Source organism: Pipra filicauda, unplaced genomic scaffold, assembly GCF_003945595.2.
Source record: "Pipra filicauda isolate LSUMZ 115617 unplaced genomic scaffold, ASM394559v2 scaffold101_size5749837_pilon, whole genome shotgun sequence".
NCBI lineage: Eukaryota > Metazoa > Chordata > Aves > Passeriformes > Pipridae > Pipra > Pipra filicauda.
The window spans coordinates 4821722-4838854 of record NW_024103452.1 but is presented as its reverse complement, the minus strand read 5'-3'; the positions used below and the strand labels follow the sequence as shown (position 1 = coordinate 4838854).

Sequence of the window (17133 nt, the reverse complement as noted above, 5' to 3'; positions counted from 1 at the left end):
GAAACTTTCTTTTAATTACTTTAATTGTGCATGTTGGCTTCTGTTTGACAGCTGATGTGGGCAAGTTCACAACCCTTGTATCTTCCACTGGATGTGTTTTTTTCTGCCAGCTCTTTAAAAACTAGAGACTAGAATGTTTCTCTGCAAACTTCTTAGAGTATTTTTGCACAAGAAAAGCATTCTATATCATTTGTTTCTTCCTTATTTCAAAACTTTTTTAGTGTAGTTCCTCCTGTGTCAATCGCATTTAGAAAGCCAGAGCGCTTCAGGAAAACTGTAAATCATGAACCAAATACAGAAACTTTTTAAAAAACTATACTCACATGTAGCAAACAGGACCTTGCATAATTTTACGTGAGAATGTTGCTAGCTTGTTTGCCAAGGAATGTTAGGCATTGTGCAAGCACATATTAAAAATCCTACAAATCTATAGGGTCCCATAGCATCTGCCATCAGAAATATAACAAAATTAACCAGCACAGTCAATGTGTTCCAAACAGAAATCTTTAATTTGAAATGTTCAGTGAAATGAATCAACTGTAGATGAAACTGGGTTTAATTCCATTTGGACTTGATCTTTCATGGATACATTCCATACAGAGAGTATTGAAAAGTATTTTTCTCTATTCATCCATTGCCCTGTCACTCTTTAGCATTTTGAGATCCGGGGTGTGTTCCACACCCAAGAACAGGAAACCACAGCTCAGGGTCTCTCTGTTAATATGATGGGCATCAGACTGGCAAGTTTGTGCCAGTGCTTGAAAAGTCCACTTATGTGAGCAAATTTCTTGCTGATGAGTTGCAGAAAGTCTTAAATATTTATCATTTACCTTACTTTCTTGCACATTTCCAGGGTGGGGAAAAAAAAAAAAAAAAAAGAATAGACTGGGTGGAGAAAAAGGGTTCATATAGTTTGGGTTCAGTGTAGGAAAGTCAGTGATTAGTTTCTCCCGTGAAGAGTGAGTCTCTTTTACAGTTGAAGTTTAAAGTTAGGTTCTCTGAGCTACTCCAGTCTGAACTTGGCTTTCTAATCAACTTCCTTAGAAGTTGGGGTAAGTCTTTGTGGGTGCCCACATACCTGTTTGAGTAGACCCTCAAGTCCAAAAAGTGCACAGAAGTTCTGCCTGGCTCCTAGGCAAGGGCAGCCTGACCACGTGTGTTGCAGTGCTCTGGCTTATGGCACATGAGGTTCCCTGGCACAGGGTCTCTCTGGCTGCCTCCCTGACATGGGGTTGTGTTTGCAGGGCTGCCCACCTGTGCTGTGTGCTGTTCACACAGCACCACAAACCTGCATGTCCCCTCCCCAGATAAACATCCCCTGACTACCCCACCTCTTCCTAAGAAAGATTAACTGAGTGGGTCGTAGTAAAATGGTGCTATAATGTTTCGAAAAGTGAAACTAATTTAGTTCAGTATCATCTGTGTAGGCTTACCTAGGAGATGTAACTTCATTTCAATAAAAATCAATGCATTTAAAGGTTTTGGGGGGACAGAGGAGGTTGGTTGGGTTGTTTTTTTTTTTTTTTCTGTTAATGATAGAATCCTAATTAACTTTACCACAAAAAGGCTGATATTTTACATAAGTGCAATACGACCGTGTTTCATCACAAGCCCCCTGCCATACACTTTCCCAAATGTTATTGAATTTAGAATGGTCCATGTTACATAGTCAAGGCTTTGGATGCTTTAAAGAAATGCTATGGTAACTGATTATGTTCTTATTTACTTTTCAGAAGTAGGTATGCTTTTATGTGTTTTTCTCTAAATTAGTTGTATTTTTTAAACATAAAATTATCTTCCTTTAGGAATATCAAAAAAGACACCAATCAAACTGGATAATTTTTCTTTGACCACTAAACACTTGTGGCTGTCTGAGGTAAGTTCTTTTCTTCTTCTTTTTTTCTTTCTTTTTTTATTTTGACATGCATTTAAATAAGTTAAAGCTAACAGTTCCTGTTTGCATTCCAGTAATTAAGAATTCTGTGCAAAATTACTATATTCCTTTAAGAGCCTAATGATTGCTCTGAAATTCATGTGAGGGATTAGGATACCGGTTCTGTTAAAACCTCAGCTAGACGTTCATCCAGGCACAGCTATCTGATGGAGACAGGTAGATACCACGCTTATAATAAGGCATTGATGTGCCCTATAGTTCTGCTCCTTGGTGTGTGTCCTGACAATGTCATGCCTGCTTACTGAGGTGGGACCTGGCTCATTAGTTTTGTGCATTTTGATTTATTTGGGAAATTTTGGTGGATGGCCACATCAGGGTCCTCCCTCCTAGGGAGCTGGGAATTGAGACTGTGGTATTTCTGCCTCAGAGTCAGATATGTCCATCATGTGAATGTGTGATAGAACTGTAGACACACTACAGCTTTGAACTGTAAATGCTGTTTTTGCATCTGGTAACCTTTTTGTTCTGGAAGAAGCATCATTTACAAGAGTTCACTCTTGCAGGTTAAGCTCTTGACTGGATACTTGGATGTCTGTAGTAGTTTCAGATGTAAGAGCTCAATCTATGATTGATTTGAGAAGCACAAATTTTGAAGCTGAAAACTTCAGATGGCAAAGGAAAGCCATGAGGCCTTTTAATGGGTTGACAAAATCTGTGTATATATATGGAGATTCCTTACTCTTGCCCTTCTGTTTTTTAATGTTCCCTTTTTTTGTAGCAACTGTGACCAACTGTGGGGTAATTTCACTTGTGTGAACCCTGAAGTAATTACAATCACTGTTCATATAGGTTCTTCTCTCAGAGTTGACTTTGAGTATTAGTTTTATTTAGATATTTTGAATTCTTTCATATTGGCCTCTTTTACTTAATTAGATTATGCTTATTGCATAGATGAAACTTAATGTTACATGGTATGAATACATGTTTGGAGGTGCATCCTTCCAGTATATGCTTCTGTGCAAAGGCTAAAGCACTTCTCCTATTTTCTTTGAGCATTTTATCTCCCCCTCAAGTGTCAGCTGTTGCATATGGAGCAAGGTGCACAAGGGTCTTCTCTTATTTCTGTCCTTTCCCCCTGGAGTTACATTCACAGTGGGGGAAAAGGGAGGGAAGACTTCTCCCTCCCTTACATGACCAAGAAAGAGTCATGATAATTTAGCCCTAAGTGTTTAAGCCATGCTTCAGTGCTGCTGAATTTGAGTTTGGCATCATTTGAAGGAGCTTGCTGGAGTGTGAAAGGCACTGACGTGGGTATGATTAAAAAGTATTGAAAAATTATAGACCACACTGCAAGAGGCCCTTATTCAGGTGGATGAGGTCAAGGCAGGTTAATACACAAGGAATACTTTTGTAGCTGACACCTGTGTATGTTAGGCAAAGACATATTAAGAGTTGTTCCATTGGGTGTATCCTGTCCTTCACCTTACTGGCCAGACTACAATTGGCAGAACAAATTTTGCAGTAATAAAAGTTGCTATTCATATTTTTAGAAGAGATTATTCATTGGAAGGAGCACTTCTCTGTACCTTCTTCTCTCTATTCTATACCTTTGATGTAAGTTTTTTATTTCTGGGCAGCTGAGAACCTGAGCAATAACAGAGAAGAAAAATAGACAGTGGGGTATATGATGTAATCCCTCAGAACACACAGGTGACTAAAGGTCTAAAGGTATGATAAATTTTAAGGAGGTTGCTGCTTTCTTGAACAACTGTTTCCATATCTTAATTGAACCTATTAAAAATGTAATATAAAGGGTTTGCTTTGGGTTCATTTAAAAGTAAAAGCAAGTGGCAAATTTCCAAGCTAACCACACAATTTAGGATGGGATGAATGTCATTTCCAACACTCTGGAACTATGACTGACCCCAATGTATAAATATTTTTTGATACTCAATAATATTTTAGTCCCATTTTCATGGCTGTATCCCAGACTATAGATGAAAGTTAAGTATCTGTTTTCTTTTTTGGCAAACAATGATGTCCTGATTTTTCCAATCTAAATTGCCCTCCAGGGCACTAATAAAACAAGTCATGGCTCACAAAGTAAATTTCCTGTGTACTAATTGAAAACGGTTTCAAATTTATTAGGGTTTCAATCATCTTCCCAAGATCTAATGCTTGTGTTCGTGGTATTCAATCTGACTGGTAATATCCTTACCTGAAAGGTGAAAGAAATACTAAAAATAGTTCTCAGGTATTTTAAAATGGAGGTGGGGGAGCAGGAAAAGGGGAATAAAAACAACAATAGCAGAAAACCACACATTTCATATTGTTGAATGAGGTTTAAGACAACATCTGAAACTGAGTACTCATTCTCATTAAATACTTGGTTTTATTGTACTTGCCAAAACCTTTCCTATATGTGTTCCCAGACACTGGCTGTAATGCATGATCTACTAGGATTTGCTGGTAGACCTTGTTCTAAAGTGGTAGAAAAGGCAGGAAAGCCACAACATTGGTTTGTTCTTTTTTTGCTAGGCTTTCTCTGCCTTTGCTGTACAAACTCCAGGAGAAGGAGAGAGAAGGGCTGTTGAAATGTTCCAACTTTCTCCCCCTTCAAACCACACCACAAAGAAGTGTAAGCGCTATGCAAACCATCCCCCAGCAACCCGCAGAGAGCCCGCCTTCTGCTCTGGGCTTCCTTTCTCCAAAATATTGTACTAGGAGGGAGGGCACTTGTCAGATTTTCTGGCACCACTTTTCATAGCAGAGTTCCTCTAGCAAGGGAACCACAATCTCTTGTGCAGACTGAATTAATAACACAACAAAAGCATTTGGCCTCCATGTGGATGAGGGCTGGCTGGAAAACTGGAACTCTGGCTTCTGAAAGATTTCAGGGTTTAGAAGTTTGTTTTATTTTCTTCATCATGGTAAATCAAATTGTGTAAAGGATAACCAGGGTAGGGGAAAAAAAATCTCCAATACCTATGGCCTTATTTTCCTAACAATACTGATATGTGAATACTCTAAAATAGCTCAATCGTTACGAGGATCACCAATGATCAAAAAGCAAACCAAAATTTTTCTCTCACATCTCCAGTAAAACCCAGGATAAAATCAGTCTCTTTTCATTGTTTTTATTGCAATTGTTTCAGTTTGTGCAAACACTTAAATATTGGATGAGAGCTTGATAGGGATATAAAAATGGAATTTCTGTGGAGGATTGTTTTATATCGCAAGGGATGTGAGAGACTGCAGCTCAAATCTCACCCTTGTTTTGGTTCATGGTGATCCCTCAAGAAGAGGTGAATGAGGCAAAGCCCTGTTTGTGAAGTGTCTTCAAGGATGTCACTCTCTGCGCACTCTCTGTCCTTGGAGAGATACAGTCTTTCTGATTGTTGTTGCATATTTATATAAAGTTATCTTCACTGGACCATGACACACATGCATTAATTCTCAGTCCTCATGTTTTGTCTAAGTAAAAGTACAGTCAAGGCAAATGGACTCCTTTGGGATAGTCTGTGATGGATCTATCTGAGAAAAATTTCAAACACAAATCTTCTTGAAAACTATTCATTTTCATTAAAAATAAATTTAAAAAAATTGTTCTAACAAATCATAATTTTTGGATAGGAAAGGGATTTTGCTGGAGAAGTCCCATCCAGCTGTAGTACAGATGGCCTTTGCTCTGGGCGTGTGCCCTGAAAGCTGCAGTTGAACTGCAGCAGTCCTCATGAGATGGATTCCAGCACCACTTGTTGTTTGTATGTGCTGCTGTACCTACAGTACCTTTCACCCACCCTGCCTTTCCCCTTCTGGCACAAGAAGTAGCACTCAAAGCCTGCAGTCCCTATTTTATTTAGCTCCAATTCTAAACACTGTGACTTCCCTCCGCTTACAGAGGTATGTTCTCCACTAATATACCTAATGGGACTACATTAATATCTGCTAGCTATTTTATCCAGCTACAGCTTCTCTGTCAAGATTCACGTTCATGGCAAAGACAGCAGAAGACCAGATGAGCAGCAGTTGCAATGCTATAAACTAATTCCCAGATGCAGAAGAGACTAGTTGTAATGGCTGTACTGTACATGTGGAAATTAAGTCTAAACATACTGCAGTCCCCATAGGCTTGTGAGCCAATTAAAATGTCAGTCATGACAGCAGCATAGTAGATACTGTGTTTCTCCTTCTGTTCTCTTGTATGCATATCTTTTTGGTATGTTAGTGATAATTTATGGGAAAAAAAGATAATATAGATATTTCACCATCATATGGTTTCTGCTATGCTTAGTACAATACTACACTTAATTCCAAGAACTTTAGAAGACACTCATTGAACTCCAGTAATAACAACTACTTTCAAACTGTTCTAAGCAGCAGTTGCACTTTTTCAGTTTTACATACTAGTATTTTCCTATAAAGCTGCAGTAGATAATTTATCATTTTACAAATGTTACAATGTAAAATCCATGTTTTATGCAGATGCATCTTTTTCTTGGCAGGATTGTACTCCATGATTCCAGTAAGAATCATGATGTGATTATGAAATCTGTCAATAGTCAGAAAATGCCTAATGAAAAAAATCTTGACATCCATTCTGTAGATTCTCTCAGATATGAGCCTAGTTCTGAAGTCATAGCAAAAATATATTTTATTCTAATGGACAGTTTATACAGAGATGAAAACATGTCTGATTTTCAATTTCATTTCCTATCAGTATGAGAGGGTAAAATAGCTTCAAATTTAGCACATATTCTGTCCACTTTTGTACCGTTTACTGTGATGGAAGAGAGTAAAAATATTTGTTGGTTAGTGGGTTTTTGATTTTAAAATTCTAATGTTAAAAACTGAGTCCTCTAACACAGGTTGTTTTACATTCATATACAAAGAGGCATTTTCAGTTCTACTTTTCGAATATTCAGTTTCCCCATTACATTTCCCACTAGAAAGCAAGGGGGGAAAGAACATTAATTTAGAGGACATTGAGGTTGTCATAAAGGGGCACAGAATCACCCTCCTTTATACTACATTGATGAGCAGGGTTGCTGGATTTAGTGACGGGCCATTATCTTTCAGCAAAGTTTACCTTTATAAGCAAGTTTGTATTTTCTTTGTCTTTAAGAGGGAAGTATTCTTACACCAAAGCCATAGACTCAGTTGCTCAACCTGGAGCTTATTGAAAATGCTGGCAACTGAATGTTTTTCTTACATTGAAGAATCAATGACCTCTGTCTCTGAGATTTTTTCCATTTCAGCGAATTTTGATGCTTTATACTCTGGTTCCAAAGTATTAACAAGTATCTACCAGTCTTCACACACTGTTTATTTGAAGAATTTTCTTTTCCGTACAGGGGTTTTGATAAGCCAACATACATGGGTCTAAATGAAAAAGAAAGAAAAAAAAAAACAGTTTATATTTATGTAAGGCAGAGGATTATTTAGTCTGGTTAGTGAGCGGCAAACTCTTGAGAAATCAATTCCTAGATTTAGCAGTCTAAGGCTCCACTGTCTGTGCTCTGAAAAAGTTACAGGCTCTGATTATATGTATATATACATATATATGTAAATATATATATATGTAGATACATATCACGCATATCACATCTTTGCATGCTCTAACTAATTTTCAAATGGGTATTTATAAAATTAACCACATCCTTTTTTTTTTTCCTTTTTTGTAATCAAGAATGTGATTGTGCAATGTGAGTTTCCGAACTAGAGTGCCTCTGAGGGGAGTAGTTAAGGGGTCTTTTCTGCTGCCTTTCCTTATATTGTTGCTTCTTCCAGCTGAGCTTCACTGCTTTTTGCTCTTCTGTTTGTTTAGGTCACATATCTGGGCTGCAATGTTGGGCTTAAGTATGTTGTTTGCTGTTTGTTGTTCCTAGGATTTAGAAAATGGAAGGAGAGAAATGCTAATAAGAGATGACTTTAATATTTCAGATCATTATCTTGTGTACCATTACAGTCATTTGTACTTGTCAGAAAGCAACCACACGTATTTAGCATATTTTGACTCTATCCTTCTACTTCCTGATTGGAGTTCTTCTTCCACATCTAGTTACTTTTTTGGAGTTTCTATCTGAAAACTAAATGTAAAGGAACATTGACTACATCTCATTTCTGAAGATATTTTGAAATGGGATGGGAAAATTACAATGATATTGAACATTCTGAACAGCAGATAAGTTTGGTTTCATGGGTTTGGTCTCGAGTATCTTTTATAATTACTTAATTCAATTAGCTTCCTTAATATTATGAGATTCACTTAAGGAGAACCCCTGCTTAGATAAATAAAGAATAAAGTTTATCCCCAGATATCATAGAAAAATAACTAGACACCGCTTGAAAAGGTTTTAGGACTTGGAAGCAACACTTAAGAATATTGAAAATTGCTCTGAGGTCACTAGTGCATTTCTATTCCTACAACACTTCTATTTGTTTCAGCGGGGGTCCAAATATTTTGGAATCTGAGTTGCATATGAATGCTGATTAGAGACCTCCTAAGAATATAAGCTGTACCTTATCCTATTACTTTGGAGCTCTCACGGAACATTTCCACCAAGAAAAACATACTCATCAATCCGTTTAAATTTCAGAATAGAATTGTGTATTTTAATGATATATTAGGTACAGTTAACAATAGATGAAACAACCAAAAGAAGGAGTGTTTTCCAATTTATAGCTCAAACTTCTATAAAGTTGCTTGGAATAACTTCTGCTAGATTTATCTCCCTATTGTGTTTCCTTTTGTCTCTGCATTCCTGTGCTAGGAATTAGGCCTGAGAGGGAAAGCTATACTTTTAGCCTAGCCAGGGGCCAAGCACCAATCAGTCTATCTGAACATTCCTCTTCTGTTAAAGGCAAACCTCACACTAATAGAAAATCTCAGCTATGTCCCGGGACAATGCTACTTCAAAGGTCAGCATGTTATTCATGTCTAAACTTCAGGGACATAGTAAAACTGACATCCGAAACCACGAGCCACAATGTTTCCTCAAGATTTTTTTTAACATGTAACCAGGAGTGGCTGCAGAAAGTCACACAGTCAGAAATAAACTGTGGACTCAATGAGGACAGAGGTATCCAAAAGGAAAGCAAAAGCAAGGTGATGTGTGCCACGAAAGAAATGTTTCTAAAATGGCAAAGGAACACCAGTTGCTATTCTGTTCTCAATATATGGTAGCTTGATTCAAGGGGGAAATATAGATTTTTAGGAATGTCAGCATGAAGATAAACATCACACTCGTAGGTCAAGGGGTTGAGGAAGAGGATATGCTCACCACATTTTCTGGCTTTCTGCCCTACCTATGGAGCTGAGCATAGTTGTACAACAAGTTATATGTGGTTATGATAATCATATTTAGAGACATATTGGCTATTTTGTTATTTAAAAAGTACATCTGTATCTCCCCAGGAGGAAATGCAGATTTGTTTCTGAGCCAGCTGACATAGCAAAATGAAAATCTGGACAGTCCCTTACTCAGCTGCACACACATCCTATTCTCACTGCCTGCTATTTTAAGTGAGTGTAGGATGAAGTTAATAGTTACTTAATTTGTGTTGACTGCTTTAAGGGACAGCTTGGATAGTTCTGTATGACTTTTTTATTGAATTAGTGTTAACTGTCTAATTTTTCCTTTTTCATTCTTTTAGTACATTTCTTGATTTTATGTGATTAATAATATCATAAAAAATATTGACAAATTTCCATGGTACTCAGATAGAGATTATTTATATTGCAAATTGCTATATAATTTATCTTACTGTGTAGAATACATATCACATATAAGTGTGTGACTTTGTTTTGAAGTGGTATCTGCTTGGAATTCAATACCATCAAAATTAGGGAGAGTTCAAACTGAGATACTCATTTGTACCAGAAAAATGTACCTGTAATTAGATGTAGGAAGCTTTTTAAAAAGAGAGCTACTAAAACCTTTGGGCTTTTTTTTTTTTTTTTTTTTTTTACCTGTACTTTGTTTTGATTTTGCCTTTTCTTCAGGTTTTAGTATTCTTCTACAGGGTATTCTTTATGCACTTTCATCTCTACATATAACCTTCCTCAGAATACAAAAAAACACCTCCACCTCTCATAATGAAAGTCATGTAGAACAGATTTATGAGGCAACCTGTGATTGCTTTTGCTATCCGCTTTTAAAAGTTACACGGGCTTCCCTTTCCATCAGCTTTTGTGCCCTTTCTCTCGTTAAGACTTGTTTTACATTGACAAACTGGGAAATGAGCTGTCTATAATTATGCACAATGATCAAGAAAGACAGTCTATTTATGCAGAACTCTCTGTATCTTGGTCTGATATAGATGCTAAGTAACTATTTAGGAAAGCTGCACCAATAAATGAATACACATTCTCCACTCCAAAGCCAGTGAAACAGTGGCAGTCATTGATTCTCTTTACCCCTCTTGACTTCTGATTTGGAGTAGACAATTAAGCAATCTTAGTTTTCTCATAAAGCTTGTCTTCCCAGTTGGAGCAGTGTGAAAGGAAGCTGTGAGAAATATTTAAAAAAAATAGGGCAAAGAAAGAGATATAAAGATTGATTTTTCTTCCCTTAGTGAGTGTTAGCAATTAGGTAAACTGATTTGCAGTGAGGTCATCAGTCACAATTGGAAGCTAATTTGAAAATGGATTAGCTTAGGAAGTAGCAATTTCTGCTCCATGGGATTCAGCAGCAAGTGATTCAATTCTGTAACAGACCTCATAAAGTGGCTGAGATCAATGCCTACCTAATGTGCCATTACACACTGGGCACACTTCAGTGACAGTGGCTGCAGGGAGTTTCTCTGCTGGGTTTCCTCTGCTCCACACTCTGTTCCACAGGTGTGTTAGCTGATTATTTTGCTTAAGGGAATAAACAGTTTAGGAGAATTAGAGTACGTGGAAGTGTTTCCCCCTCTCTTGAGAATGAGCTTTTCAGTCTGAGATCAGTAGCAGCAAGCGCGAAGGATTAGTTAGCACACCCTTTTCTTAGAAAAGGACTGAATCTGCTATGTGAATGCAGGATTCTACAGCAACACAGTAGAGACTAATACAGGAGTTCCTGGCATTTACAGTGATGGGAGGACCTGAGTCTTGTCAGATTTTGGGGGCTGTGTGTGCACATAGGAGGAGAAAGACCCTGTCTCCTGCCCTGTCCTCCCTTTTCCCAAGACTTCTAATACCAATTCTGTCTCTGAACAGCTTTGCCTCCTGAAAATTGGTACAGCTCTATTGCCCCATCTATCCTTTGTGGGCCCCCACCTTCTTTTCCAACTCATACAAGCTCAGTCCAGCTGGATTCCCTGAGTGTGCTAATTGCCACCAATCCAGCAACAGTGACCAGTGATGGTCTGGAAGCACGCAGGTGTATGGTTCAAGTAAGCTTTGTTGGGACAAGATTGAAAGTCAGAGTTAAGGTCCTCCTGGGGTGAAACATCTGAAAGAGTTTTGCATGCTACCAGTGGTGAGAATTCTGTAGTTCAAGATCAGGCTGAATTAATAAGTTTGGAGGAATATAGTTCTCTTGCAGTGAGAATTTTAGGATTTTTGGGAAATTTCTGCTCTAAATGTGGTCAAAAGCTTTGGGCTAATATATTTAGAATTTCATATTGGAAATCCAGTTGGATAACTGAAACATCGTTGTTGTGATACTTTTACAGTGTTTCTTTGAAATCAATTTTGACTTCTTAAAATACTTACAGGATGGGTGGCTAGCTGTAGAAAACTAGATTGTGAAATGAAAATTGATCTTGAGAAAAGAGAGGGAATCTTTCACTTAAAAATATGAAAAACCAACAATTCCAAGACTTAAAATGAAAGTCTATAAAAATTACTTAGTTGTTTTCTGACGAAGACTTTTAACAAGCTGATATTTCTAAACCATAAAGACAAAGCATGATGATCACCTAGTTACTGAGCTGTAATTCCACTATAAATTTGAAAGAAAAAATGGATGACTAATTAAAGTAGATAAAATATTAAACTTCACACCCTACTCCTAGGGCATGTGCAATTTATGGTTACGTTTTACAGTGGAATAATCAGACACAATTCAAAGACAAAGAATTAAGACTTCTAAAACTGAGACTGTTTACCCAGATATTTGTGGTTGTGTGAATGCCATAACCTTGCATACAGCAACGAATCACATTCCGACTTCAGACATTTAGATACAGTTGCTAACACTTCTTTTGTCAAAACATTACTCAGAAAGATGTAATAGAAATCTTAAGATAAAATTTAAAGGACTCTTCAAATGGAGTCCTTAGGAATGAAACATTTCTATTGTCAGACACTAAATTCTTAGGAAGTTATCTGGTTACCATCTTTTTTAAGGGTAACCAGACAACTATTCTATTGCTAGAGTGTGACCCCACATGACCAAGCCATTTTTAAAAGTGAAATTTAATCTGAAAAGTGGCTTAGATGCCTACTATATTTTTACTGGGTATTAAGAAAAGAAAAAAAAAAAAAAGAAATAAAATCTGGAAAAAACAGAGTTAATATGGTCTCTGTAAAAGCTGCCAGAGCCATATAAAGGTGACACTCATGTGCACTTCCTTCCTTGCCATGCTCGCCTTGGAAAGGAAGCATATCCTCCTGGAACAGTGCAGAGTCATGGTGTGCTCTGCTATGTCTTGTTTAGTAGACAGCTGAGGAATTAGAGTGCCAAGGAACTGCATATATGTGCTTAGAAATTGTCTCTTATGCTGTCCAAAGTTCTACTTCCCTTCGATGCAGCAAATTTGATATTTCATAGAATTTCAGGGCAAATGTTTCAGATAATTATTAAAATATGTAGTTCCATTGTTTTCAATGTATTTTTACCTACTAGATACAAGGACTCCCTGAAACAACATCTCAGCCTTGGCCATATTGATCAACATAACTGGTCTACTCCGGCCTCCAATCTGGAGGTCTGGAGACACACCATCTCTAACGCTGCTGATGCTTTTGAGAAAGCACGCAGGATTACTCTTGAGGAGAAAAGACAACGCAGAAAGATTCGTGCCTTGCAGAATATGTCACCTAAGGAGTCTTTCTGCTGTGCCTTTTGCAACTGGACATGCCTGTCTCATATTGGCCTTTTTAGCCACCAATGCGTTTGTAGCAAATGTGGGTAGAGCCCTTCCCAGATCTTTGCTCACGAAGCCTAGCCATGATGATGATAATTTTTACCTATTAAATTAATGATAATGTCAAGTTTCAGAAACCTGACAACTATTCCATGAGACACTCTGAAAACTCGGAAAAATTAGTAATAATATCTTGACTTTGTTTGCTTTGCTTGGAATTTGCCATCAAAACAACAGAAACAAAATACCAAACAGAATGATGAAGAAAAAATGGTAATCAAATATTAAGGGACAAAAATCCAACTAATTTTAATGTAAATTCAGATTAGTTTCTAAGAGAATTGTATGAAGTCAATGACTGCAACAACAACAACGTAGATGTTGAAAATCAGGATTTCTCTGGTGCTTTGTACCTAGCTGTGCCTTTCTGCATCTTCACACCAACAAAAACACTTCTTTTCCCATGTTACTATTTCTTCATAAATTTTTCATGTATGATAATTGTAAAGAGAACTGTAAGATTTGGAAACAAAATCCCTTTTTTTATTTTGGAAGTAAGTATTATTTGCTCTTTCCAGAGCTGGCTTCACAAAGGCTTCACAAATGCTCCTGTGAAACAACAAAAACCCCGTAGCTCTTGTCTTTTTCTTAATAATTGATAATATCAATTAAAAAGTCTCTTGCCCATCTATTGTCACACTGGTGCAACTTTCTGCTCACCTTTGGCAGCAGGGTTCTGAGTTTGGGAATTGAATGGGGCTACACCTGTTTTCATCACAGGAAGGGGAATTATTTAAACCAAATCTAACCTGCCAGTGATTACCATGATTGGACTGTAGGGTCATTTTCATACTGCAATTGTATGCCAACATCTTTTTAATAAACAAGGTGACATATTGTCTTTATTGCTTAGCAAATTAGAAGTGAGGTGAAATTTCCTGCCTTTTCTGTAGAAGAAAATCTGTAATGTCAGTGACACCAGCTCCCATATTTTTGGACCCTATAAGGTGAAAGAGGATGGTTGGGTGATTAGATGTAGGGAAATTAGTTTTTGATGAAGTGTTGACTAAACATGCCAAGTAAAATTCACTCCTACAATTGATTCATTGATCACGTAGGAGTAACATCAAAGTTTTTCTAAGTTTGAAAACAAAATTTTCTGTATTTCCTAAAATTACCTTCAAAAATCCTTGCTGAAGTTCAATGTGCCAAACTGTCTATGCACAGAATGAAAGATCTTTGCAGTAGACTTCAAGCCAAATTGACTTTACCTTTTTAACATAAAGCATATTAGCAGATGAGAAATCCCGTTGTCCTTTGCTCATGAAAGTCACAAGTGCTCAAGTACTTTGCTGACATCTTGCAGAGTGGAGCCATCAGCAACACTGGAATGGGAACATCCATCTCCCACAAAACCAACTGAGGCTTTATTACTCTCTACAAACAGGCATTGTGTCTTTCTCAATCCTCCATCTAGACAGGGGGGCTTTGGGATACTTGTTCTGTAACTTAACTGTGATTCACCAAAAGTTTAACTTTTCAAAAGTGTTGTTGGATGTACTGGAGACAGATCCACAGTCAGGATGTAAAATTAAATACATGTGCTCCCTGAGCCATTTTGCAGAGCAGAAATTAAGATGTCCAGCCTGCGTAAGCTGACATGGTCCCATAGAGGTATATGGAGGTATGATGATCTATAGCACCAGCACGTTGTCTGTGGTGTTTACATTGCACTTCTGGTCTTTTGGACTTTAGGAAAAAATAAGAATTAGGCCAATATCTACCCATGCGGTATATGGGTAGATATATCTAACATATGTGGTATATGTTGAAGTTTCAAAATGAAAGAAGTTCCAGCCAGCCCGAGTGTCTCCTGCCTCACAGGTTCTCAAAGAATGTGTGTAACGCACTCTGTAAATCAGATTGGCACTTTTGTCATTTTAATTGTAAATGAGTATCACCATATTTCATGGAGACTGGTCATTAAACTTCTACTGACTCAAAATGTTATGGGAGGGATGAGAACATATGTCATTGCTGTACCTGCTCTGTGATACCTTCCCACATGTCATTGCTGTACCTGCTCTGTGATACCTTCCCACCACCTAACCACCCTGAAGGTATAAGTCTTTTTCCTAAGTTAAAGTATCAATGTTATTGTTCTGGTGGGATTTTTTATTTATTGTGCCAAGTAACTTCAAAGAAGGAATATATCATGGCTGTTTGCATAAAAAATATTTCAGCTTCATAAACACATGGAAATATTTAAAATTAAATAGTGGTTTAGATAGCTGGAGAAACACCAAGTTCTTGTTAAGTACACTTCTTGGTTTCTCTGTATGAACATGAATCTAAAGTAAACCAATAAGCATTTGTATATGAGTTTTCCTCTGAGCTTCTTTAGAGATCATTTCAAACCCACTATGTGTATTAAATTATGATCCATAACTTACTTCCCCATATCTAATCCAACATCCACAAATAACTTTTCAGCTATTTAACACAACTTAGATGAAAAAAAAAGCATGTCTTATTCATGTTAAAAAGTACCAGTGGAGAAAAAACACAACTGAGTTTTGTGTCCTATTGGATCACAGATCTTATAGGGTCAAGAGAAATGCATATTGACTAGTAGACACTTTTTAAGCAGTTACAAGTCTCCTCTGTCTTAAAGGGAGAAGAGCCCATTAGGTTTCAGAAGGCAAAGGGCAGAGACATTTCACTGACACCAGCTGCCTTAAACTCTTTCTGTTACCATCTTGTTAGATGTTTCCATTATTTGAAGGAAAGCCAAAGTTGCTCGGAATGTTCATACACTACTTATAACCTCCTTTACCTCTAAAGAACCCACAGTTATTGTTTTTACTCTTGATTGCTTTCCTTTGGTAACTTCACAAAGTTTGCTTGGGGATTTGGTTTGTAATCATTGGTTTCCTTGGACAGCCACACTCTTTTCTTTGTAAATAATGAATCACCTTGATTTATTCTCTGACTGACAGATAGTATTGACAGTAGACTAAGGGGGATGAGAAAGCAAGATGTTAAATAACCACCCACTGGATTCATAAGGGACTTACAGGAATCTAGAACGCAGTCTCTTTCCAACAAGCTTAACCATTCAAAAGATGTACACATCAAGATTAGATATTAACTGGACATCCAATCTATAGCTAATAACTAAATTAGCATCCCATCATGTATAGAAAGGATAAACACACCACTCCCAGTACTCAGTCTAAGCACACATAATACAGCCAGAGATCCTCAGATTGTTTATACAGTGGTTTTCTCATGAATAAACTCTGGAATCTACGCTCAGTTTAGCTCTTCTGACTTAAAAGAAATGTAAGAGTAATCCTTTATCTTTCTGCCGAGATCATATTTTTTTCATTCAAACTAATGAATCAGAGTTCTGGTCTGCTCCCTCAGGCCTGCTGTAGCTGTGTTTAACACAAGTCTCTAAGACTGGAGGACAAAAGTGTGTATCTTCTTTTTTTAGTGCCTAAGAAAGAGGTTTGATAACCAGCAAAGACAGGATTCCTATTCCACAGTCCAGTAGCTTTGTTTGGAGCAATCTGCCAACTGGGTTTAATGCATAGCCTGTCCTGTTAACCCTTCATCTGTTCAGGTCCTCTGCTGACAAATTGTAAGACAGGGAAAACTTTCCAAGCCACTCGGATCCATAATGGAGCACGGCAAACTGCCTTCAGGCCTGCCCTCCTGAACATTTATGCATCCATGTGCTTGGGAACCTGCTGTGTTTTCTGCACACATACAGCCACAGGTTGTTCAGCCCTTTACAGCACATCCTTGCCTTGTGTGCCCTGCACTCTTTACCATGACGCGTGTAATTACAGAGGTCTTTTAAAAGGTAAATTTGATATTTTTAATAAGCCCTTTGAATTCAATCCTTCAGGTGATTTTCTAGTTATTGGCTGTTTGTTCATTATTTTGGGTCCCTGTTTTAAAAATTATGACTGCTATGCACTTGCATTTCAATATTTCGTTTAATAGTGGGAGCTTTTGCCTTGCTCTATTAAACACATTCTAGAATATTACTTTGTTTCCCCACATGCAGGTGTTATGAGCGTTATTTGTATTTTAAAGGTGTATTTACAGTATATACCTGACTGCAATTTCACATTCTCCTCCCCTTCCAAATG

General features: G+C 37.4%; 1 protein-coding gene across 1 annotated transcript in view; it reads left to right on the top strand.

Moving 5' to 3' along the window:
- SEMA3A (semaphorin 3A) overlaps positions 1-17133 on the top strand; it is a 324291-nt gene that overhangs the window by 86549 nt on the left and 220609 nt on the right. Inside the window, exon 2 of the mRNA XM_039389081.1 lies at positions 1806-1876. The gene's annotated coding sequence lies outside the window, so the exon portion shown is untranslated. The remainder of the gene's footprint in view (positions 1-1805; positions 1877-17133) is intronic.